General features: G+C 43.6%; 1 long non-coding RNA gene across 1 annotated transcript in view; it reads right to left on the reverse strand.

The window, feature by feature from the left end:
- Window positions 1-964: 964 nt before the first annotated feature.
- LOC137544274 (uncharacterized) overlaps window positions 965-25,533 on the reverse strand; it is a 48,124-nt gene continuing 23,555 nt past the window's right edge. The window contains exons 2-4 of the long non-coding RNA XR_011025805.1: window positions 4,223-4,338; window positions 3,688-3,794; window positions 965-2,004 (exon numbers count right to left, since the gene is read on the reverse strand). This is a non-coding gene — a long non-coding RNA (uncharacterized lncRNA). The remainder of the gene's footprint in view (window positions 2,005-3,687; window positions 3,795-4,222; window positions 4,339-25,533) is intronic.

The following is a 25,533-nucleotide window of genomic DNA, read 5'->3' on the forward strand; positions in this document are numbered from 1 at the left end:
GTTCGAATCTCGGCTCTGCCTGTTCAGTAAGCCAGCACCTATTCAGTAGGAGACCTTAGGCAACTCTCCCATGCTGCTACTGCTTTTAGAGAGCGTCTTAGTGGCTGCAGCTCTGGCGCTTTGAGTCCGCCAGGAGAAAAGAGCGATATAAATGTTATTTTTCTTGTCTTGTCTAGTATTGTGCTTGGATGATGGTGAAGACAAATCAAGATAACAAAAGAACAGACATATAGAAAAGAAGACTATAAGGGCTTGTTCACACTAAGGGTGCTTTCGTGTTTTTTTTAAGCTTTTAAAGCTAGCTTTTTTTAAGCTAAAAGCGCTTGTGCTTTCCGCTCACCAAAGCGCTGCATGTACCATTTTCAGGGCGATTTGGCTATAATGGAAGGTATAGGAAAAGTGCAAAGCGCTCACAAAATCGCTTTATGCAGGGATTTTGTAAGCGCTTTTTGTTCCGTGACTATTTAAATGTGAAGTGTTTCCAGGTAAGCCTGCACTTCCTGTTTGGAGAGAGAGCAAACCCGACGCTAAAAAATCCACAATAAGTCACAGGAGCTGGTTCACCACTGAGGACCTAATCCCAAAAATTCAGTGCCACCCAGAAATTTTTAACAAGAAGCATCCTGACTATAAAGATACCCCTAAGACCAATTTGGTGTGGGCTGATATAGCTGCAGAGTTTTCTGAGGACCTATGAGACAAATTATCTGATAGAACAAAAGCAGATAAAAGTAAGTTGACTCTTATGCTGACATTAATCTTATTTTTACTTGCATCATTGTGTTATTTTAGTATTTTACCTCTGTAATGCTAAGGTCTTAATGAAGAAGGCAATTCTCTTCCTCATCTAATATGCATAACTAGCAAACTAGGCCTCATACAAACACAGACATGTGTGCCTTCCAATGCTGTGTGTTTCTTTCAACAATGCTTATTCTAATGCCATTTTTAGCAAACAACCACAAATGTATGGAGTGTTTTTTATGACTAATAGTCCAAAATGATAAATCTGTGTTTTTAAGGATATATTTAATCTAATTAAATTGTGGATACTTCTCCAATCATTAAATAACAATATCATGTTTTTTTTAGTTTTTTTTAAACACAAGCTAATGCTAGGAATGCCTTTTAAAGTTGTATTGCACCACCCGTAGCGAGGAAATATTGAGCCATCTGCTCTCTAATATTTAGGGCGCTGTGGGTTCCTCTTAACACATCACCACCAAAGTTTGTAAGTGTGGCAGGGATGACATCCTCTTCAACTATGTTTCCCTCCATAGTTCGCACGTAGTTATGTAGGAGACAAATAGCCTTCACAACAGTCACTGTATTTGTTGGTATCATTTTCATGGCAGTGTGGTAAATGATGCACCACTTGTTCGCTAGGATGCCAAAGGTGCATTCCACCACTTTCCTAGCTTTGCTTAGTCGCAAATTAAAAATCCCTTTTTTCTGCTGCCATGGTTCTTTGGGAAAAGGCCTCTTCACAGTCTCTGGAAGGGCGAAGGCCTCATCACCAATAAAGGTGCAGGGATAGGCAGGTGAATGGGTGTTAGGCCAAGGGCGTGGTCCAGGAATGTAAAGTTGGCCTAGTTGACGTTTCATACCAAACTAACTGTGGCGAAAGACTGCAGAGTCACTACTGCTCCCATAGGCACCCACATCAATATAATCAAATTTATATTCTGCATCAACCACAGCCATTAGCACTATCAAGAAGAATCTACAATAGTTAAACTATTGGCTGCCAGATAATGCAGGCATTACCATCTTGACATGCTTGCCATCGACCGCCTCCAGGCAATTTGGGATATGGTGTTTCTTCCAGAACAACTTATGTTATGTTTTTTTCCCCATTTTGCATGATCTGGGGGAGTCATGAAGTCCTGTTGCAGTTCGAGCCAGATGTTTCTGCAGGTATCCAAAACAATGTTCTAGATAGTGAACTTCCCCAACCTATATTCGAATTGTAGGGCTGCATAACTGTGTCCTGTTGCAAGGAATCTGAAAGTGTAAACAAAAAACAACATTTAGGTATTGTTCTTTTGCATTTGAGCAATTGAGAAAAAGATGGAAATCTGTTTGTGACAATTACAAAATGGAATTGGAGAAGCAATAAAAAGAGGAAAGAAGTGGTGCCGGGGCCGCAAACTGTCAAAAGTACAAGTTTACACCATTTCTGGATTTCCTTAAGCCCCATACGGATACTGGGCATTGACACTGATGAATAACAAAGCCATGATACTTATTCAGAATAAGGTAAGCTTTATTTTATTATTGTTTCTTAACTGTACTGAAGACAATCTACCTAATGAAGAAACCACAGAAACACAAACTACAGATGTGGAAATTACTAACCCTGTGGATACAAGTGCAACATCTATACAAGAATCTGAGGATAGCATCCCTATGCACTCACCAGAGAGCCCAACCACTTATTTTAAACCACCATGTACATGTAATGTTTATTATAGATACAGACAAAGTTTTAATGTAAGAAGAGCAGGTAGAGGAATGTCAGGGGCTGAATATGAACAGAAAGTGATAGCTTTGATTGAGAAGGCAGAAACACATATGGAAAAAAGAGATCGAGACAGATCAAAATATAATGACCCATCTACTTAGTTTAGTACCATCTTTTAAAAAAATACCACCAGAGAAAGTATTGTCAGCCAAACACGCTGTAATTGACGCTATAGAGAAATTTCTCACACCAGCACCAGCTAAGGAACCACAAGAGCCATCCTATTATGGCCACACTCATATGGCTTAACCTCCTGCTTCATATAGACCCCCAGTACAGGAACCATACTGTGGTCAACATATATATGAACATCACAATTATTCATATCCAACTATGCAACATAATGCTCAGAGGCCTGCAACCCCCTACTATCCTAACATACCACCACCTATGCGTCAAAGACCATCAAGTTCACAAGACACCTCTCCTGAGTCTGACACACCAGTCTTTACAGACTTAAAGAGACACTGAAGCGAAAAAAAAAATGATATAATGAATTGGTTGTGTACTATGAATAATTACAAGAAGATTAGCAGCAAAGAAAATATTCTCATACTTTTATTTTCAGGTATATAGTGTTTTTTCTAACATTGCATTATTCTATAATATGTGCAGATTACAGAACACTCAGCATTCAAAATGATTCTTTCAGAGCAGTCCGTGAAGTAATGACCTCTCCTCTAGCAGAGAAAAAGTGAACAGTTCACTTACAGTTGAGATAATAAAAGTCAGATAACAGCCCTCTCCACGACTAACTTAGTTGGAGAGCTTAATGGCTTGTTTGCATAGAGATAACAACTGGAGTTTCTTAACTCTTCCTGTACTGGAACGAATTAGACTGATGTATCTGATCTTAATGTTTTATTTCTTAGCTGTACTACACATACAAATCGTAATATCATAATTTTTTTTTCGCTTCAGTGTCTCTTTAAGTGGTCAACCTAATGTATTGTACACAACAGACCACAGGAAAATTCACCTGTCAGTGAGGCAAACAGCATGTCACAGTTATTGTTTTTGAATGACATTTAATGTGGCCTCCATTCATAAACAAAAAGCAGGTGAAGGTTTTCTTTAAATAGTTACAGTTCATTTTGTTTTGCATATACATGTTAATTTATATAATTGAGCACACAGTGATCATCATTTTTAACAAAAATTACCTTAGTGTAATTAAAAGTCGTTGTGTGGGACGTATACTGTAGGCAGCCGGAAAACTGCAGTTGTCCTTAAAAGTCTGGGCCATAATCTTTCCAGGAGATAGTCAAAACTGTGGGGAAAAAAACATTATATTAAATGTTGTAAACTTTAAGTCTGACATGTTCAAGATACACATTTTTCTGTGTTTACAGTTGACTTTTTTTTTTTAATAAAAAGTGATATTTTTGCCATCAAAAAATTATGGAGTCAGTTACTGACAGATTTTTAAAAAATATATATATATTTCCCTTTGTTAAAAAAGAAGGTTAATAATTACAGGTTGATGCATTGTTGAAACACTTGAAAAAATTGAGTTATATAGACTTTCAACTTTGGGTATAGTGGGCGCAAACTGTTTGCCTATTGCTGTTGCTAAGGGCATTGGGGTCACATATGTTCAAATTGGAGTTAATCTCAAGATAAAATGATTTAGAAGGGGCAAAATATAACTTAAACATGGTACTACACAGACAAATGCAGAAAATAAGTTAAACTTACCTGGCTGTATTCATCCTAGTGCAAGCAAAGAATTTATCTGGATGAGCACGCAAATCTTGGTAAATAGACTGGAATTGGCCCTTCCAATCTCGGCTCCAAATGTTTTTAAGTGAATCCTGGGAATAACCAAATTCATATTGGTGGCAGAGCAGAGGGTGGGGACATACAGTATAGAAGAAGAAGAAAGAAGGTTCCTGATGAAAGCGCTTGAAGAAGATTACAGTGTACAGAAGTTTACAGTTGTGAAACAATACTATATATGTGATAAAATAAGGATACAGTTATAAAATACAGATTAAAGAAAAAAATATTTGTTTTGATCAAGTATTTCATCATTTGTTTATTTATTTTTTACTTCAGTTAACCATTTAAGGACTGCAGTCATAAAACCCCTTAAAGTGAACCTCCGGACTAAAAATCGACTCAGCAGCACTGAAAAGGCTTTGTGTTTCTTTAACAGTTTCACAGCATCAGAACTTTGTTTCTCTTTTACAAGCCTCATTTTTAGCTGCACAGAAGAAAACTGCCCGGGCTTTTCCCCCCTGATGCTGTGCAAAGCATGATGGGATTTCTGATTTTGTTGTTCTCATTCTGCTGTTTTGGTGCAATTTTTTTTTTGACATTTTGAATTTGACATTTGAAGCCTAGCGTGTGCAGCTGGGAGGGGTTATCAGGACACAGGATAGTTGGAACTGTGTCTCCTGCTCCTTGTCACCTCCTTTCAACCAAAAAGATGACTGCCCCCATGACAAAGATGGCAGCCCCCATGAATCACAAACATTTGCCTGTTCTTTTAAAACAGGGCGAGTAAGAGATTATATTACGTATCTATTCTAATTAACATAACTAATGTAACTTGATGACAGTATGTTTGTTTAGGCTGAAGTACCCCTTTAAGGGCCAGAGCCTTTTTTTCCATTCAGACCACTGCAGCTTTAACGGTTTATTGCTCGGTCATACAACCTACCACCTAAATGAATTGTACCTCCTTTTCTTGTCACTAATACAACTTTATTTTGGTGCTATTTGATTGCTGCTGCGATTTTTAGTTTTTATTATATTCATCAAAAAAGACATGAATTTTGTCAAAAAAAATGATTTTTTTAACTTTCTGTGATAAAATTTGTCAAATAAAGTAAAATTTCTGTATACATTTTTGTCCAAATTTATTGTGCTACATGTCTTTGATAAAAAAAAAAAAACATTCAGTGTATATTTATTGGTTTGTGTAACATCTGCAACTATGGCGGCTGCGGACACGCAGGGTATACCCGCAGCCGCCTTTGTTCCCTGTTCTCAGGCCTCAGCTGTTTTGTCGGCGTCTAGCACGCCGGGAACGGTACTGTCTCGTGCTCATAGGGTCACTGTATCAGAGACAGGACCTTTATGCTGGAACAAGGCGCATCAGCTGACCTGCCGGTTGGCTGACGTCAGAGGTGACTCAAGCTGCTCGGATTGGCTGATTGGTAAGGGGCGCGGCTGTGAGCTCTCCTCGGCTTCTTAAGCCTTCACTGGTCATTTGCAACTTGTCTGCTGTTGCGAATACACTCGTTTTAGCGCTCAGACCTTAGACTAGTATCCGGTGTGCTTTGATCTGGGAGGAAACCAGGGATTTCACACAAGACTAGGACTATTGTTATATTGTATTTCTGATTAACTGTGTATGATTCTGGCTATACTCTGACCTTGCTATTGCTCATCGATGACAATGTTTTGATTTTTTTTACACACAATTGTCCATTTACAGAGAGATTTCTCCCACCCAGCATGGTTATGTGTAAAAGTACACCCCAAAACACATTATACTACTTCTCCTGAGTACAGCAATACCACATGTGTGGCACTTTTTTGCACCCTAACTGCGCTAAGGGGCCCAAAGTCCAATGAGTACCTTTAGGATTTCACAGGTCGTTTTGAGACATTTGGTTTCAAGACTACGCCTCACGGTTTAGGGCTCCTAAAATGCCAGGGCAGTTTAGGAACTCCACAAGTGACCCCATTTTAGAAAGACAACACCACAAGGTATTCTGTTAGGAGTATGGTGAGTTCATAGAAGATTTTTTTTGTCACAAGTTAGCGGAAATTGACACTTTGTGAAAAACCCCCAATAAAAATCAATTTCCGCTAACTAGTGACAAGTAATAAAATCTTCTATGAACTCACCATACCCCTAACGGAATACCTTGGGGTGTCTTCTTTCTAAAATGGGTTCACTTGTGGGGTTCCTATACTGCCCTGGCATTTTAGGGGCCCTAAACCGTGAGGAGTAGTCTTGAAACCAAATTTCTCAAAATGACCTGTGAAATCCTAAAGGTACTCATTGGTCTTTGGGCCCCTTAGCGCAGTTAGGGTGCAAAAAAGTGCCACACATGTGGTACCGCCGTACTCAGGAGAAGTAGTATAATGTGTTTTGTGGTGTATTTTTACATATACCCATGCTGGGTGAGAGAAATATCTCTGTAAATGACAATTTTTAGATTTTTTTACACACAATTGTCTATTTACAGAGACATTTCTCCCACCCAGCATGGGTATGTGTAAAAATACACCACAAAACACATTAAACTACTTCTCCTGAGTACAGCGGTACCACATGTGTGGCACTTTTTTGCACCCTAACTGCGCTAAGGGGCCCAACATCCTATGAGTACCTTTAGGATTTCACAGGTCATTTTGAGGCATTTGGTTTCTAGACTACTCCTCACGGTTTAGGGCCCCTAAAATGCCAGGGCAGTATAGGAACCCCACAAGTGACCCCATTTTAGAAAGAAGACACCCCAAGGTATTCCATTAGTAGTGTGGTGAGTTTATAGAAGATTTTATTTTTTGTCACAAGTTAGCGGAAATTGATTTTTTGTTTTTTTTTCACAGTGTCATTTTCCACTAACTTGTGACAAAAAAATAAAAACTTCTATGAACTCACCATACTACTAACGGAATACCTTGGGATGTCTTATTTCTAAAATGGGGTCACTTGTGGGGTTCCTACACTGCCCTGGCATTTTAGGGGCCCTAAACGCGAGGAGTAGTCTGGAATGCAAATGCCTCAAAATGACCTGTGAATAGGACGTTGGGCCCCTTAGCGCACCTAGACTGCAAAAAAGTGTCACACATGTGGTATCGCGGTATTCAGGAGAAGTAGTATAATGTGTTTTGGGGTGTATTTTTACACATACCCATGCTAGGTGGGAGAAATATCTCTGTAAATGGACAATTGTGTGTAAAAAAATCAAAAAATTGTCATTTACAGAGATATTTCTCCCACCCAGCATGGGTATGTGTAAAAATACACCCCAAAACACATTATGTGTGACACTTTTTTGTAGCCTAGGTGCGCTAAGGGGCCCAATGTCCTATTCACGGGTCATTTTGAGGCATTTGGTTTCTAGACTACTCACGATTTAGGGCCCCTAAAATGCCAGGGCAGTATAGGAACTCCACAAGTGACCCCATTTTAGAAAGAAGACACCCCAAGGTATTCCGTTAGGTGAATGGTGAGTTCATAGAAGATTTTATTTTTTGTCTTAAGTTAGTGGAAAATCACACTTTGTGAAAAAAACAATAAAAATTAATTTCGTCTAACTTTTGACAAAAAATAAAATCTTCTATGAATTCGTCATACACCTAACGGAATACCTTGGGGTGTCTTTTTTTTCTAAAATGGGGTCACTTGTGGGGTTCCTATACTGCCCTGGCATTTTAGGGGCCCAAATCCGTGAGGAGTAGTCTGGAAACCAAATGCCTCAAAATGACTGTTCAGGAGTATAAGCATCTGCAAATTTTGATGACAGGTGGTCTATGAGGGGGTGAATTTTGTGGAACCGATCATAAGCAGGGTGGCCTCTTAGATGACAGGTTGTATTGGGCCTGATCTGATGGATAGGAGTGCTAGGAGGGTGACAGGAGGTGATTAATGAGTGTCTCAGGGGGTGATTAGAGGGGAAAATAGATGCAATCAATGCACTGGGGAGGTGATCGTAAGGGGGTCTGAGGGGGATCTGAAGGTTTGGCCGAGTGATCAGGAGCCCACACGGGGCAAATTAGGGCCTGATCTGATGGGTAGGTGTGCTAGGGGGTGACAGGTGGTGACAGGAGGTGATTGATGGGTGTCTCAAGGTGTGATTAGAGGATGGAATAGATGCAAGCAATGCACTGGCGAGGTGATCAGGGCTGAGGTCTGAGAGCGTTCTGAGGGTGTGGGCGGGTGATTGGGTGCCCGCAAGGGGCAGATAGGGGTCTGATCTGATGGGTACCAGTGACAGGTGGTGACAGGGGGTGATTGAGGGGTGATTGATGGGTAATTAGTGGGTGTTTAGAGGAGAGAACAGATGTAAACAATGCACTTGGGAGGTGATCTGACGGCGGGTTTGCGGGCGATCTGATGGTGTGGGTGGGTGATCAGATTGCCCGCAAGGGGCAGGTTAGGGGCTGATTGATGGGTGGCAGTGACAGGGGGTGACAGGGAGTGATTGATGGGTGATTGACAGGTGATCAGTGGGTTATTACAGGGAAGAACAGATGTAAATAATGCACTGGCGAATTGATAAGGGGGGGGGGGGGGGGGGTCTGAGGGCAATCTGAGGGTGTGGGGGGTTGATTAGGTGCCCGCAAGGGGCAGAGTAGGGTCTAATCTGATGGGTAACAGTGACAGGTGGTGATAGGGGGTGATTGATGGGTAATTAGTGGGTGTTTAGAGGAGAGAACAGATGTAAACAATACACTTGGGAGGTGATCTGACGGCAGGTTTGTGGACGATCTGATGGTGTGGGTCGGTGATCAGATTGCCCGCAAGGGGCAGGTTAGGGGCTGATTGATGGGTGGCAGTGACAGGGGGTGACGGGGTGATTGATGGGTGATTGACAGGTGATCAGTGGGTTATTACAGGGAAGAACAGATGTAAATAATGCACTGGCTAATTGATAAGGGGGGGTCTGAGGGCAATCTGAGCGTGTGGGCGCTTGATTGGGTGTCTGCAAGGGGCAGAGTAGGGTCTAATCTGATGGGTAACAATGACAGGTGGTGATAGGGGGTGATTGATGGGTAATTAGTGGGTGTTTAGAGGAGAGAACAGATGTAAACAATGCACTTGAGAGGTGATCTGACGGCAGGTTTGCGGGCGATCTGATGGTGTGGGTGAGTGATCAGATTGCCCGCAAGGGGCAGGTTAAGGGCTGATTGATGGGTGGCAGTGACAGGGGGTGATTGATGGGTGATTGACAGGTTATTGACAGGTGATCAGTGGGTTATTACAGGGGGATAGATGCAAACAGTACAGGGGGGGGGGGGTCTGGGGAGAATCTGAAGGGTGGGGGGGGGGTGATCAGGAGCCCCCAGGGTGCAGTTAGGGACCTAATAAAAAAAATAGCGTTGACAGATAGTGACAGGGAGTGATTGATTGGTGATTAGGGGAGTGATTGGGTGCAAACAGTGGTCTGGGGGGTGGGCAGGGGGGGGGGTCTGAGGGGTGCTGTGGGCGATCAGAGTAAAGGGGGGGGCAGGATCAGTGTGTTTGGTGCAAACTAGATTGGCTGCAGCCTGCCCTGGTGGTCCCTTGGACACTGGGACCACCAGGGCAGGAGGCAGCCTGTATAATACACTTTGTATACATTACAAAGTGTATTATACATTTTGTATGCGGTGATTGTGGGGTTAACAACCCGCCGGCGCTTCCGAACAGCCGGCGGGTTGTCGTCGCAGGTGGGTGGAGCCTATTGCCGGTGGATGCGTGCGATCCCCAGCCCGGAAGAGACCCAGGACCCGACGCCAATCTGCGTTACATGGACCTGGGGCTGCCACTTTGCCGCCGCCAATCTACAGTGGGCGGTCGGCAAGTGGTTAAAGGTTTACTTTTCAACTCTGTTCTAAATTGAAAGAGGTTAAAAATCCCCCTATTTACCTGGGAGGAGGTTGACATCTTCGGATTCTCTAATTTTCTACCCCTAGATGCCACTATAAACTTACTGCCCTCAGGGGTGCATACAGGTAAAGGTGGCTAATACTTTACAGGTTATGGCTAATACTTTGGATATGCGTAAGTTGTGATAACTGATTTTCCACTATGGGCTTTGTGACATAGCTTTCATTTGGCTTTTCCTGATTTTCTTCTCCCTCCTTCCTGATGCCCTTCTTCTAGTGCCCAGGGGTGCCCCAGATCTGCCAGCATCCTAGCAACACCTCTGGTGATTGAAAAAGGAGAGAAAGCCATCATGCAAAAGTGTTGGTTTCTTTTTCCAGGTTGCAAGGATGAAATGAACTGATGAGGAAGCCACATGACAATCTTACCAGCACATTAAATGGATCATTCAACAAGCAAAGCATTCAAGACAACTTTCTTTCAGCTCAATTGTGAATCTCAGTTTGGCCTGAATTATCCACTCAGAGTTAAGAATAAGGACACTGGATAATGCATAAAATGTCTTTGCTGACATGGAATTTGGCAGCCAGACAAGAGCAATGTTTTTCCTGGACCAGACTGTCTTAGAGTTGTTTGCTCTGTACACAGATTACATTTTCAGATACTCCTCAGTTGGGTCGTGTACTTGCAGCTAAACTACAGGGCCCCCAACCACCCTGTTTTCGTCCGAAAATCGGGACCGTCCCGCTGTCCCGCGCTGCCCCCCCCCCTTAGTCCCGGCCGCTGGGGAGAGAGGGGGAAAAAAACGATCGAGGCACCAGCCCGGGATGCGTATGCAGCATTGATGGCCGCCGCCATTAAACTTCTCCCTCCCTCCCAATATGCCCCCCAGTGTCCCCTTCCCCCCGCAGAGTAAACAAATGTGCAGCGGAGCGGGCTGTTACTCTTACCAATGCCTCTCCGTACCGGGATCTCATGTTGTCTTCTCGGCTTCCAGCTTCCTGTGACGTCACAGGAAGCCGGAAGCCGAGAAGACAACATGAGATCCGGACGGTGCGGAGAGGCACTGGTAGGAGTTACAGCCCGCTCCGCTGCACATTTGTTTACTCTGTGGAGGGGGAAGGGGACACTGGGTGGCATATTAGGAGGGAGGGAGGGAGAAGTTTAATGGCGGCGGCCATCGATGCCGCATACGCATCCCAGGCTGGTGCCTCGATCATTTTTTCCCCCTCTCTGCCCACCCACTCTCACCCTCCTCCGCCTCCCCTTTCGGGAGTAATTAATATAATTATTAATTAAAAATATTTGAAAAACGTTTTGGTGGGCGTGTCTAGGGGGTTGGGGGGGTGGCCTTGGGTATGGCCTAAGTGTCTCGTTTTCTAAAAGTTAAATGTTGGGAGGTATGAAACTGAGATATCCAAAAAGAGGGCCATTCCAGTTGCAGACTTCAAGAATAAAAATGTGAAATCATGTGCGATGTCGGGGACTCTCTGTTTTGTCCCCGGTGTTTCCTGCACTGCACCTGTGTAATGTTAGTGGCAGCAGCCACATGTATCACTTACCTCATCCTGGGAGCCCGTGGTGATCAGATGCTGTCCCCCTCCATGTCTCTGGTGTCCCAGGTGTCCTGCTCAGTGTTACCGGTGTCTTCCTGCACTGCCTGTGTAATGTAAGTAATGGCTGGCAGCCACATGTATCACTTACCTCATCCTGGCAGCCCATGGGGATCAGATGCTGTCCCCCTCCATGTCTCTGGTGTTCTCAGTGTACCCGGTGTCCTGCTCAGTGTCCCCTGCTTCCTGCTCTGCTTCCCCTCCGTAACTCTGTAAATGTAATTACTGGTGCCAGCTGCGGGTATCACTCACCTCATCCTGGCAGCCCGTGGGGATCAGATGCTGTCCCCCTCCATGTCTCTGTGTTTTCAGTGTCCCCGGTGACCTGCTCAGTGTCCCCAGTGTGCTGCTCAGTGTCCCCAGTGTCCTGCTCTGTGTTCCCGGTTTCCTGCTCAGCTCCCCCTCTGTAACTCTGTAAATGTAATTACTGGTGGCAGGGCCGGGCCGAGGCATAGGCTGGAGAGGCTCCAGCCTCAGGGCGCAGTGTAGGAGGGGGCGCATAATTCATTCAGCTGTCATTCCTAATTGTGTTTGAAGCAGAAAGAAATAAGAAAAGGGGATACATGGCAGTGACTGCAAGCCAGATAACTAGATATTAAGGTGTTGGGGAGGTTGTGGGCCCTGTGGCGCCTCTTAGTCTAATAGCAATCAGTGTTTGATGGCTCGGGTGGCAGGGATGGAGGGGCGCAATTTGGTGTCTCAGCCTCGGGTGCTGGAGGACCTTGTCCTGGCTCTGACTGGTGGCAATGGCGGGCATCACTCACCTCATCCTGGGAGCCCACAGCAATCAGCTGCTTCTCTCGCTCACTCCTTACCCCTAGTGCTGGCATTTCCTGGTCACGTCATTACACACATGACTGCCACTACTGGGAAGGAGTGAGCGAGAGAAGCATCTGATTTCCGTGGGCTCCCTGGATGAGGGGAGTGATACCTGCTGCTGCTAATTATATTTACAGAGGGGGAGCAGAGCAAGACACTGGGGATACAGAAGGGGACAGGAGGAGAACACCAAGGAAGGCAGGAGTAGGACTTAAACAAAAACAGGAGGAGGACACAAAGAGGAACAGGAGGAGGATACCAAGGGGGACAGGAGTAGGGTACCAAGGGGGACAGGAGGAGGACACTAAGAGGAACAGGAGGAGGACACCAAGGGGGACAGGAATAGGACGCCAAGGGGGGCAGGAGTAGAGCACCAAGGGGGACAGGAGGAGGACACTAAGAGGAATAGGAGGAGACACTAAGAGGAACAGGAGGAGGATACCAAGGGGGACAGGAGTAGGACACCAAGGGGGGCAGGAGTAGTACTTAAAGGTGGACAGGAGGAGGACACTAAGGGGAACAGGAGGAGGACACTAAGGGGGACAGGAGGAGGACACTAAGGGGGACAGGAGGAGGACACCAAGGGGACAGGAGGAGGACACCAAGGGGTGGGCAGGAGGAGGACACCAAGAGAGACAGGAGGACGACACAAGGAGGACAGGAAGAGGACACAAGGGAGAAAGGAGGAGGACACAATAATTGGGGGGGGAGGGGGGAGAGCATTTACAAGATGCCCCTGGACCATAGATGCATTAGGTTTAGTATATATTTTTCCCCTGTTTTTTTGTATGTAAATTATAAACACTTAAAGAAATGAAAGCTAAATTGGCTGGCTATTGTACCAGTAGCTGAATAGTATACTAGTGGCTGGATAGTATACTAGTTAAAGGCTCTGCCTCTGACACAGGAGTTCAGGGTTCGAATCTCGGCTCTTCCTGTTCAGTAAGCCAGCACCTATTCAGTAAGGAGACCTTGGGAAAGACTTCCTAACACTGCCTATAGAGCGCTTCCTAGTGGCTGCAGCTCTGGCACTTTGAGTCAGCCAGAAGTAGAGCGCAATATAAATGTTCTGTTACCTGTCTTGTCAAATTTCAGTAATCATTTTTTTCTATCTCGCTTCTCCCTCCCCAAACCCTCCTCCTCTGCACCGTTATACAGATCTGGCACCCCCAATGTTCCAGAAATAACATCACACTGGGCTGGACTGTATCCTAGGTCTCTCTCAGTGTATAAAGGTGAGCACCCGCACCATTGCATTAACCTGGCATCCGTAGCTACTTTTGGGAAGTGGTGTAGTGAACACACCATTCATGTCCTCCCTTTGCTACCAACCAAAGCAGAGGTTTGGCTTTTAGAGCCATTCATGTCTGCCCATAGTAAAAGTTGGCGATTGCAAAGCCTCTATGTGGGATGCATGGGGAGGAAGGGGACAGCAATATGGTATCAGTGTGGGTGTTTATGGATTGGGGGGGTGTACTGGAAGGGTATGGAATCAGGACACTGTTAACAGAAAACAGAGCCAGAGAGGCTTTGAGGATTGTAGTCCTTTGGCCAGAAGGTGAGGACATGTCTCCTCTAAGTTGAAGGTATCAGAGTGTTGAAGGGGGTTGGGGTGGTCAGTGTTTGTTAGTGAGGGAATGGTTAGTCCCTCTGTTCTCCATCTACAGTATAGCTCAGCAAACCAGAACTGTCCCCACCTGCTGGCCAGACTGCTGTCCAAGATTTTCACAAACAATTTTTTAAGTTTGATTAACATGCCTGTCACGGACTTAAAGGACAACTGTAAAAAGAGGAACATCTAACATTTTTCTGAAAATGAGCCTTGTCTGTTTGTTGTTGTGTTTTGCATGACCTTGAGTCATTTGTATTCTCAGAATTCCTGTGAAGACACAGATAATTCCATGACCTTCCTTTCTAATCCTCTCCTAGCACATGCTTCTTCTACTGGAATTAGTTCTGCAAATTTACAAGACTAACACCCTAAAATGCTCTTTTGTACATGGATTATTCCAAATGAGATGCTGTTCAGAAATGTTCATATGCCATTTCTATGAACACTATATTTTATTACCAATTAGTACATTTTAGGCCAGGGGTAGGGAACCTTTTTGGCCAAGAGAGCCATAAACACGACATATTTTAAAATGAAATTCTGTGAGAGCAATACAATATTTCCCCACAAATGCAATCTCATTGGCAGATTTCCCCACAAATGCAATCTCAATGGCAGATTTCCCCACAAATGCAATCCCAACGGCAGAAGATTTCCTCACAAATGCAATCTCATTGGCAGAAGATTTCCCCACAAATGCAATCTCAACGGCAGAAGATTTCCCCACAAATGCAATCTTATTGGCAGAAGATTTCCCCACAAATGCAATCTCATTGGCAGAAGATTTCCCTACAAATGCAATCTCAACGGCAGAAGATTTCCTCACAAATGCAATCTCATTGGCAGATTTCCCCACAAATGCAATCTCAACGGCAGAAGATTTCCTCACAAATGCAATCTCATTGGCAGATTTCCCCACAAATGCAATCTCATTGGCAGATTTCCCCACAAATGCAATCTCATTGGCAGACTTCCCCACAAAAGCAATCTCATTGGCAGATTTCCCCACAAATGCAATCTCAACGGCAGAAGATTTCCTCACAAATGCAATCTCATTGGCAGAAGATTTCCTCACAAATGCAATCTCATTGGCAGAAGATTTCCCCACAAATGCAATCTCAACGGCAGAAGATTTCCCCACAAATGCAATCTCTTTGGCAGATTTCTCCACAAATGCAATCTCAACGGCAGAAGATTTCCTCACAAATGCAATCTCATTGGCAGATTTCCCCACAAATGCAATCTCAACGGCAGAAGATTTCCTCACAAATGCAATCTCATTGGCAGATTTCCCCACAAATGCAATCTCAACGGCAGAAGATTTCCTCACAAATGCAATCTCATTGGCAGATTTCCCCACAAATGCAATCTCAACGGCAGAAGATTTCCTCACAAATGCAATCTCATTGGCAGATTTCCCCACAAATGCAATCTCATTGGCAGATTTCCCCACAAATGCAATCTCATTGGCAGATTTCCCCACAAATGCAATCTCTTTGGCAGATTTCCTCACAAATGCAATCTCATTGGCAGATTTCCCAACAAATGCAATCTCATTGGCAGATTTCCCAACAAATGCAATCTCATTGGCAGATTTCCCAACAAATGCAATCTCATTGGCAGATTTCCTCACAAATGCAATCTCATTGGCAGATTTCCCAACAAATGCAATCTCATTGGCAGATTTCCACACAAATGCAATCTCATTGGCAGATTTCCTCACAAATGCAATCTCATTGGCAGATTTCCCAACAAATGCAATCTCATTGGCAGATTTCCCAACAAATGCAATCTCATTGGCAGATTTCCCCACAAATGCAATCTCATTGGCAGATGTCCCCACAAATGCAATCTCATTGGCAGAATATTTCCCCACAAATGCAATCTCATTGGCAGACTATTTCCCCACAAATGCAATCTCATTGGCAGATTTCCCCACAAATGCAATCTCATTGGCAGATTTCCCCACAAATGCAATCTCGTTTCAAGGGTTTTTATTAAAGAATCTTAAATGAACAAACAGACAGTAAGCAATAAATGACCCCACACATGGGGTAACAATCTTATAGATAATCAGCATTGGGTCAATAGCCGTAGTCATACATTAACAAAACAGAAAAAGTAGTTTAAAGATGACTGGCATGCCAAAGTTCAATTTGCTTAAAATGTCTAAAAAACAAAAGAAGGGAAGGGGAGTGGTAGGGGGAAAAATAGGGGAAAAGGGGGAAAGGGAAAATAGGAAAGGGGAAATGGGAGATGAAGGTAGAAGGGAGGGACCATGGGTGGTTAAACCACATCATGCCTATGGTGCCGCCCAGCGGTTAGAGTAAGGAGAAAAGAGGAAGGTGGGGGAGAGGAGGTAAAGGACGGTGAGGTGTCCAACTAAGAACTTGACAAGCCACTTCCATTGTTGAAAAAGAAAGATTGCATGCCATACCCAAACATATCTGCCATACCGTAGGTAGTAGAAGTAGGTGTCAGGAGATTAGAATGAATGGAGAGTGTATCTGAGGCCTGTATTGTCTTGGAACTGGATCCATGGGTCCCATATTTTAAAGAAAATCTCCAGTCTATCGAATACCTTTGCCCTTATGTGCTCGGAGAGCATAGTTTTATTTAAGTCTCGAAGGACATCATCCACCACAAGACTTGGTTGCTTCCATTGTGAAGCAAGATGTCGTTTGGCCTGGGCCATCATGAACTGTATCAGTTTATGAGTAGGGTGGGTTATAGATTGGGGCCTGTTCCCCAGGAGGACTACAGATGGATCTAGGGGGATCTGTTTTTCTAACATCAAGCAAATCTTGTTCCATATAGTTTTCCAGTATCTTTGAGCTACTGGACACTCCCACCACATATGCCAAAGATCTCCCTTTTGGCTGCAAAATCTAAAGCACTTATCAGGAGTGTCAGGGTAGAATAAATGCATTTTGGCCGGGGTAAAGTAAGTCCTATGAAACAATTTCAAAGAGGTTTCTATTGAGGAATAAAAAAGAGACCCTCTAGTTAGAATGGAACTACAGTGAGCCCACCTAGCGTCCGATAGAATGGAATCACAGTCCTTCTCCCAGTCAGAATGAATCTTAAGTCTCTGGGGGATGTTTGCTTGGGAAAAAGACATGTATAAATCCGAGAGAAGACCCTTAGCCATGGGGTCGTTTTTGCATTTAGACTCAAAAGATGTATACATTAGTACCTCACCCCTCGTATCAAGTTTCTGTAGAAAAGTAAAAATTGATGTAAGCCTTTCTCTCTCCTCAAAAGGAACATTTTGCTCCCTACCAAATTGGATCGGGGAAGGCACCTTAAAGTGAGAGAGAAACTTGCCTAATGTGAGAAACCCTTTTTGTGTCCACCATTTAAAGTTATAAGTCTGACCTCCTGGGGGGAAATCCGGATTTTTAAAGATATTCGTCATGCACGATGTCGGTGACTGTAATGAATAAGGGCCTCGTAATCTAGCCCATAGTCCTAAAGAATGTGCAGCCACAGGGGCCTTTTTGCGAAGATTAGTGGGATGTATCTTTTTGGACCACATGATTCCCTCCAAGGACCAGGGACTCAGCAGATTAGATTCGATGTCCACCCAAATAGGTGCATTTGTCTTAGCATTGACAGCTGCCAATTGAGCTACCTGTGCCGCATAATAATAATGTATTAGTATGGGGGCATTCAAGCCTCCCATGTCCCTTGGTCTTGCTAGGGTAGAGTATTTTATACGGGCTTTGCGTTTCCTCCAAATAAATTGTTGTATCTGCCTCTGTAAACGCCCTAAGGTTCCCTTCTTAATGGAGATTGGGAGAACTCTAAAGAGGTAGAGGATCCTTGGCAGGAGGGTCATTCTTACCGCAGTTATCCGGCCTAATAATGATATTGGGTAAGAGTTCCAAGTTTCTAGATCAGCTGCTAATTTCGTGAGCATGGGAGGATAATTCTGATCATATAGTTTATTGGGGTCATTTGTTAAATTTATTCCTAAGTATTTTATATAACGGGGTTGGAACTGCAATCCGTATTTTTGGGCCATTCTTTGGCCAACCTCTTTGGGAGCATTGGATAACATGAGTTCTGACTTGTCCAGGTTCAATTTGAACCCGGAAAAGACCGAAAAGTCCTGGATTACTCTTAAAAGGGCCGGAATAGAGGTTGACGGGGATGTTAATGTTAACAGAATGTCATCTGCAAACAGAGAAAGCTTATGTTCTCTAGGACCTATAGTGACACCTTCAATATCAGTGGTTCTGCGTATCATCTCTGCCAGGGGTTCTATCATAAGGGCAAAAAGCGCTGGTGATAGGGGGCAGCCCTGCCTAGTCCCCCTTTCGATCACAAATGGCACTCTCTTAGTAGTTGGTAGTTTCAGGGTAGCTGTTGGATTAGAATATAGCGCTCTGATAGCATTCAGGAAGTCCCCACTGAATCCATACTTCTGGAGGACAGAAATCATATAGGGCCATGTTATGAGGTCAAAAGCCTTCTCCATGTCTAGAGCTAATATAGCTAGACATGAAGAAGAGCTGCTTGCAAAGTGCTGGATGTCTAATATCTTGCGTAGATTATCAGAGGCCTGTCTTGTTGGTATAAAGCCAACCTGATCTTTGTGAATAAGGGCTGGCAGGATCCTATTTAGCCTGTTGGCTAGTATAGCAGTAAATAATTTGTAATCAACTCCCAACAGGGCTATGGGACGATAGCTCTTCGGGAGGAGTGGATCTCGCTGGGGCTTTGGAATAACCGCAATGGACGATGATAGAAACTCAGGAGGAGGGATCTGACCTTTGAGGATAGTATTGAAAAATTTTATTAGGTGGGGAGATAGGGTATCTTCAAATTTTTTTATAATAGAGGGCCGTTAGGCCATCCGGGCCCGGAGATTTTGCATTTTTAGCTTTTTTAATAACTTCCCTTAGTTCTTCTAATGTAATAGGGCTGTTAAGTTGGGAAACCGTGAGTGGGGCTAACATTTTGTGGATATTATTTTTCAGAAAGGGATCCAACGTCTTCAATTTTTCTTTTGAGGAGTCATCCTTATATAGTTGGGAATAGTATTTTAGAAATGTATCATGTATTTTGTCAGGATTTGATGTGACCCGTCCATCTATACCTCTGATTTTGGTGATTCTATTAATGGTCTGCTGGGCCCTAAGCCTATGGGCAAGCCATCGATTAGGCTTATTAATCTGATCATAAGCCTTTGCGCTTGTCCAGCTCAAGGCTTTAACACAATCAGCATTTATTATGGCTTCCAATTGCACTTCTAGTCCCTGGATTTGCTTATGTAAATAACGAGAGGGGTTTGTTTGATTTAAAGTATGAAGGGTGGCTATTTTATGTTCAAGGTTATTGATTGTTATGCCTTTATCACGTTTTTGCTTAGCCGCAATCTTAATTAGGTGCCCTCTAACTACCACTTTATGTGCAAGCCAACATATGGCCGGGGAAACCTCAGGAGTTGCATTGTCCTGAAAATAATTGTCCAGAGTTTGGTCTATTTCGCTACATATTGCTGGGTTATGAAGCATGGTTTCATTTAGGCGCCACAGTGGCCTTTGGGTTTTTGGAAGTAAGGAGGTGAGTGATACCAGGACGGGATCGTGGTCTGACCACGTACATAGCAAATGTCTAGAATAGGCCAATACTGAAGCACAGTGTGAGGACAGGAGCACCAGGTCAATTCTTGAATAAGAGTTATGAGGTGCAGAGTAAAATGAGTACCCCCTTGTCCCCCCACTGTGCTCCCTCCACGCATCTATCAGTGTATGCGATTTAAAAATGTTTTCAAAGTAGAGCTTTGATCTTTTAGAGTCAGACGATCTAGCTGGGATTGTTCTGTCTAATGCATCATTGGGCGTCAGATTAAAGTCCCCCGCCCAAACTATAGTGTCATAGCGTAAAGTGAGTAAAATATCAAGTACCTTATCAATTGTTTCATAAGTAGCATTTGGGGGGGCATATACATTTGCGATACATAAAACACCATTTTGATAATTTCCTATAATTATACTGTATGTTCCCTGATCATCTACAGTATGAGATGTCAGTTCGAAAGGAAATGAGTTAGATAAGAATGTGGCAACTCCTCTGGTTTTCTTATGGTAGCTGGACATATATGCACGTGTGTAGTGTTTATGGAAGTATTTCGGGACAGATTTATTGGTAAAGTGGGTTTCCTGCAGACATAATATGTCTGGATGTGATTGGGTGTACAGATTAAAAGCTTTTTTTCTCTTGTGAGGAGAATTAAATCCCCTGACATTGTGCGACACTATGTTACATGGTCTGACAGACATTGGGCAGGATATTGGGAACTATTAATGTGGCTAGTAGGAGGATTGGGTATTAAGCATGCAATATATGAAAATTTCTGGGGGCAATAGAGTGGCAGAGCTTGTTTGAGGAAGGGACCATTCTCACCTAATGGGTCCCGACAGCAGTTAGAAATACTATTGTATATACTGAAAGGGTAAGCTGCACAATGGTGCAGATGTGGAGCGAGGAGGAGCACCCAGAAAATTCCAAGGGCTCCGACTGGCATCCAGGAAGGGGGGCAACAGGAACTTTCCAAAGCCAAAATCACAGCATATAAAGAAACATATATTTAACCAACCGGGTAATCTCAGTCCTGTAGATGTTGGCCATAAACAGTCCAAATATGATAAGCAACCGATCATAAAGTTTTGACCAGGTTAAACAGATAGCAGATAGCCACTATGTTATACTTATAATAATGTCAATTATATAACCTAAAAGGAGAGAAGAGTAAGTAATGGTAGAGATTTTCAGCTTTAATAATAGCAATTAAAGGGCAGGCTTGTTGTGAGGGCCCAGCATCATAAAGGGGCCCTCAGGTTGCAAAGATTAAGCCATAGTATGAAGTTTGCAGCTCAGAGGAAGGCCAACAGATGGTCTTATTAGCAACGAGGACCTATCGTAAGGGGGTCCTCTAGTTGCAGAGTTTTGGCTATAGTAAAGCGTTTGCAAGTCTGGAGAAGACCATCCGGCATTCCACTTTACTGTGGGGGCTCAGCATCATAAAGGAGCCCTCACAGAGCAAAATTTAACAATAACGAGAAGTTCTCAGCCTTTGATAAGGCCACAAAGTGTTCCAGCATAGTCCGAGAGCCCAACATCATAAAGGGGCTCTCTAGGTGCAAGATGTGAACAAGTCTGAGCAAGGGGTTATCTTCATAGGGCGTTCCTTCGGGAAGGAAGGAGAAGGTGCACCCCTGGTGAGAGGTACCTCAAGGCAGGGGGTGCCTGTTCTATATGTTGGGAGTGTTAAGGAGGACCTTCCCCTAAGGCCAAGGCTCGCGGGCGGAATCTCTGACCCCTGGCGATATTCCAAGTTTTCCTCAATTTTTGAGATCGCTGCTCCTTGGGTTCTTCATGGAGTGGAGGAGGGAGTGTGAAGGGAATGTCTGCTTCTTTTAGTGCTGCAGCTGCTTCCTCAGGTGTCCTACAGTTGTAGAGCTTTCCATTTGCTTGGCAGATTTCCCCACAAATGCAATCTCATTGGCAGATTTCCCCACAAATGCAATCTCATTGGCAGATTTTCCCACAAAAGCAATCTCATTGGCAGATTTCCCCACAAATGCAATCTCAACGGCAGAAGATTTCCCCACAAATGCAAACTCATTGGCAAAAGATTTCCTCACAAATGCAATCTCATTGGCAGAAGATTTCCCCACAAATGCAATCTCAACGGCAGAAGATTTCCCCACAAATGCAATCTCATTGGCAGATTTCTCCACAAATGCAATCTCAACGGCAGAAGATTTCCTCACAAATTCAATCTCATTGGCAGATTTCCCCACAAATGCAATCTCAACGGCAGAAGATTTCCTCACAAATGCAATCTCATTGGCAGATTTCCCCACAAATGCAATCTCATTGGCAGATTTCCCCACAAATGCAATCTCATTGGCAGATTTCCCCACAAATGCAATCTCATTGGCAGATTTCATCACAAATGCAATCTCATTGGCAGATTTCCCCACAAATGCAATCTCATTGGCAGATTTCCTCACAAATGCAATCTCATTGGCAGATTTCCCCACAAATGCAATCTCATTGGCAGATTTCCCCACAAATGCAATCTCATTGGCAGATTTCCTCACAAATGCAATCTCATTGGCAGATTTCCCCACAAATGCAATCTCATTGGCAGATTTCCCCACAAATGCAATCTCATTGGCAGATGTCCCCACAAATGCAATCTCATTGGCAGACTTCCCCACAAAAGCAATCTCATTGGCAGATTTCCCCACAAATGCAATCTCATTGGCAGATTTCCTCACAAATGCAATCTCATTGGCAGATTTCCCAACAAATGCAATCTCATTGGCAGATTTCCCAACAAATGCAATCTCATTGGCAGATTTCCCCACAAATGCAATCTCATTGGCAGATGTCCCCACAAATGCAAGCTCATTGGCAGAATATTTCCCCACAAATGCAATCTCATTGGCAGAATATTTCCCCACAAATGCAATCTCATTGGCAGATTTCCCCACAAATGCAATCTCATTGGCAGATTTCCCCACAAATGCAATCTCATTGGCAGATTTCCCCACAAATGCAATCTCATTGGCAGATTTCCCCACAAATGCAATCTCATTGGCAGATTTCCCCACAAAAGCAATCTCATTGGCAGATTTCCCCACAAATGCAATCTCAACGGCAGAAGATTTCCTCACAAATGCAATCTCATTGGCAGAAGATTTCCTCACAAATGCAATCTCATTGGCAGATTTCCCCACAAATGCAATCTCAACGGCAGAAGATTTCCCCACAAATGCAATCTCATTGGCAGATTTCTCCACAAATGCAATCTCAACGGCAGAAGATTTCCTCACAAATGCAATCTCATTGGCAGATTTCCCCACAAATGCAATCTCAACAGCAGAAGATTTCCTCACAAATGCAATCTCATTGGCAGATTTCCCCACAAATGCAATCTCAACGGCAGAAGATTTCCTCACAAATGCAATCTCATTGGCAGATTTCCCCACAAATGCAATCTCATTGGCAGATTTCCCCACAAATGCAATCTCATTGGCAGATTTCCCCACAAATGCAATCTCATTGACAGATCTCCTCACAAATGCAATCTCATTGGCAGATTTCCCAACAAATGCAATCTCATTGGCAGATTTCCCAACAAATGCAATCTCATTGGCAGATTTCCTCACAAATGCAATCTCATTGGCAGATTTCCCAACAAATGCAATCTCATTGGCAGATTTCACCACAAATGCAATCTCATTGGCAGATTTCCTCACAAATGCAATCTCATTGGCAGATTTCCCCACAAATGCAATCTCATTGGCAGATTTCCCCACAAATGCAATCTCATTGGCAGATTTCCCCACAAATGCAATCTCATTGGCAGATTTCCCCACAAATGCAATCTCATTGGCAGATTTCCCCACAAATGCAATCTCATTGGCAGATTTTCCCACAAAAGCAATCTCATTGGCAGATTTCCCCACAAATGCAATCTCAACGGCAGAAGATTTCCCCACAAATGCAAACTCATTGGCAAAAGATTTCCTCACAAATGCAATCTCATTGGCAGAAGATTTCCCCACAAATGCAATCTCAACGGCAGAAGATTTCCCCACAAATGCAATCTCATTGGCAGATTTCTCCACAAATGCAATCTCAACGGCAGAAGATTTCCTCACAAATGCAATCTCATTGGCAGATTTCCCCACAAATGCAATCTCAACGGCAGAAGATTTCCTCACAAATGCAATCTCATTGGCAGATTTCCCCACAAATGCAATCTCATTGGCAGATTTCCCCACAAATGCAATCTCATTGGCAGATTTCCCCACAAATGCAATCTCATTGGCAGATTTCCTCACAAATGCAATCTCATTGGCAGATTTCCCAACAAATGCAATCTCATTGGCAGATTTCCCCACAAATGCAATCTCATTGGCAGATTTCCTCACAAATGCAATCTCATTGGCAGATTTCCCCACAAATGCAATCTCATTGGCAGATTTCCCCACAAATGCAATCTCATTGGCAGATTTCCTCACAAATGCAATCTCATTGGCAGATTTCCCCACAAATGCAATCTCATTGGCAGATTTCCCCACAAATGCAATCTCATTGGCAGATGTCCCCACAAATGCAATCTCATTGGCAGACTTCCCCACAAAAGCAATCTCATTGGCAGATTTCCCCACAAATGCAATCTCATTGGCAGATTTCCTCACAAATGCAATCTCATTGGCAGATTTCCCAACAAATGCAATCTCATTGGCAGATTTCCCCACAAATGCAATCTCATTGGCAGATTTCCCCACAAATGCAATCTCATTGGCAGATGTCCCCACAAATGCAATCTCATTGGCAGACTTCCCCACAAAAGCAATCTCATTGGCAGATTTCCACACAAATGCAATCTCATTGGCAGATTTCCTCACAAATGCAATCTCATTGGCAGATTTCCCAACAAATGCAATCTCATTGGCAGATTTCCCAACAAATGCAATCTCATTGGCAGATTTCCCCACAAATGCAATCTCATTGGCAGATGTCCCCACAAATGCAAGCTCATTGGCAGAATATTTCCCCACAAATGCAATCTCATTGGCAGAATATTTCCCCACAAATGCAATCTCATTGGCAGATTTCCCCACAAATGCAATCTCATTGGCAGATTTCCCCACAAATGCAATCTCATTGGCAGATTTCCCCACAAATGCAATCTCATTGGCAGATTTCCCCACAAATGCAATCTCATTGGCAGATTTCCCCACAAAAGCAATCTCATTGGCAGATTTCCCCACAAATGCAATCTCAACGGCAGAAGATTTCCTCACAAATGCAATCTCATTGGCAGAAGATTTCCTCACAAATGCAATCTCATTGGCAGATTTCCCCACAAATGCAATCTCAACGGCAGAAGATTTCCCCACAAATGCAATCTCATTGGCAGATTTCTCCACAAATGCAATCTCAACGGCAGAAGATTTCCTCACAAATGCAATCTCATTGGCAGATTTCCCCACAAATGCAATCTCAACGGCAGAAGATTTCCTCACAAATGCAATCTCATTGGCAGATTTCCCCACAAATGCAATCTCAACGGCAGAAGATTTCCTCACAAATGCAATCTCATTGGCAGATTTCCCCACAAATGCAATCTCATTGGCAGATTTCCCCACAAATGCAATCTCATTGGCAGATTTCCCCACAAATGCAATCTCATTGACAGATTTCCTCACAAATGCAATCTCATTGGCAGATTTCCCAACAAATGCAATCTCATTGGCAGATTTCCCAACAAATGCAATCTCATTGGCAGATTTCCTCACAAATGCAATCTCATTGGCAGATTTCCCAACAAATGCAATCTCATTGGCAGATTTCACCACAAATGCAATCTCATTGGCAG

This window comes from Hyperolius riggenbachi, chromosome 2 (assembly GCF_040937935.1).
Source record: "Hyperolius riggenbachi isolate aHypRig1 chromosome 2, aHypRig1.pri, whole genome shotgun sequence".
Lineage (NCBI taxonomy): Eukaryota > Metazoa > Chordata > Amphibia > Anura > Hyperoliidae > Hyperolius > Hyperolius riggenbachi.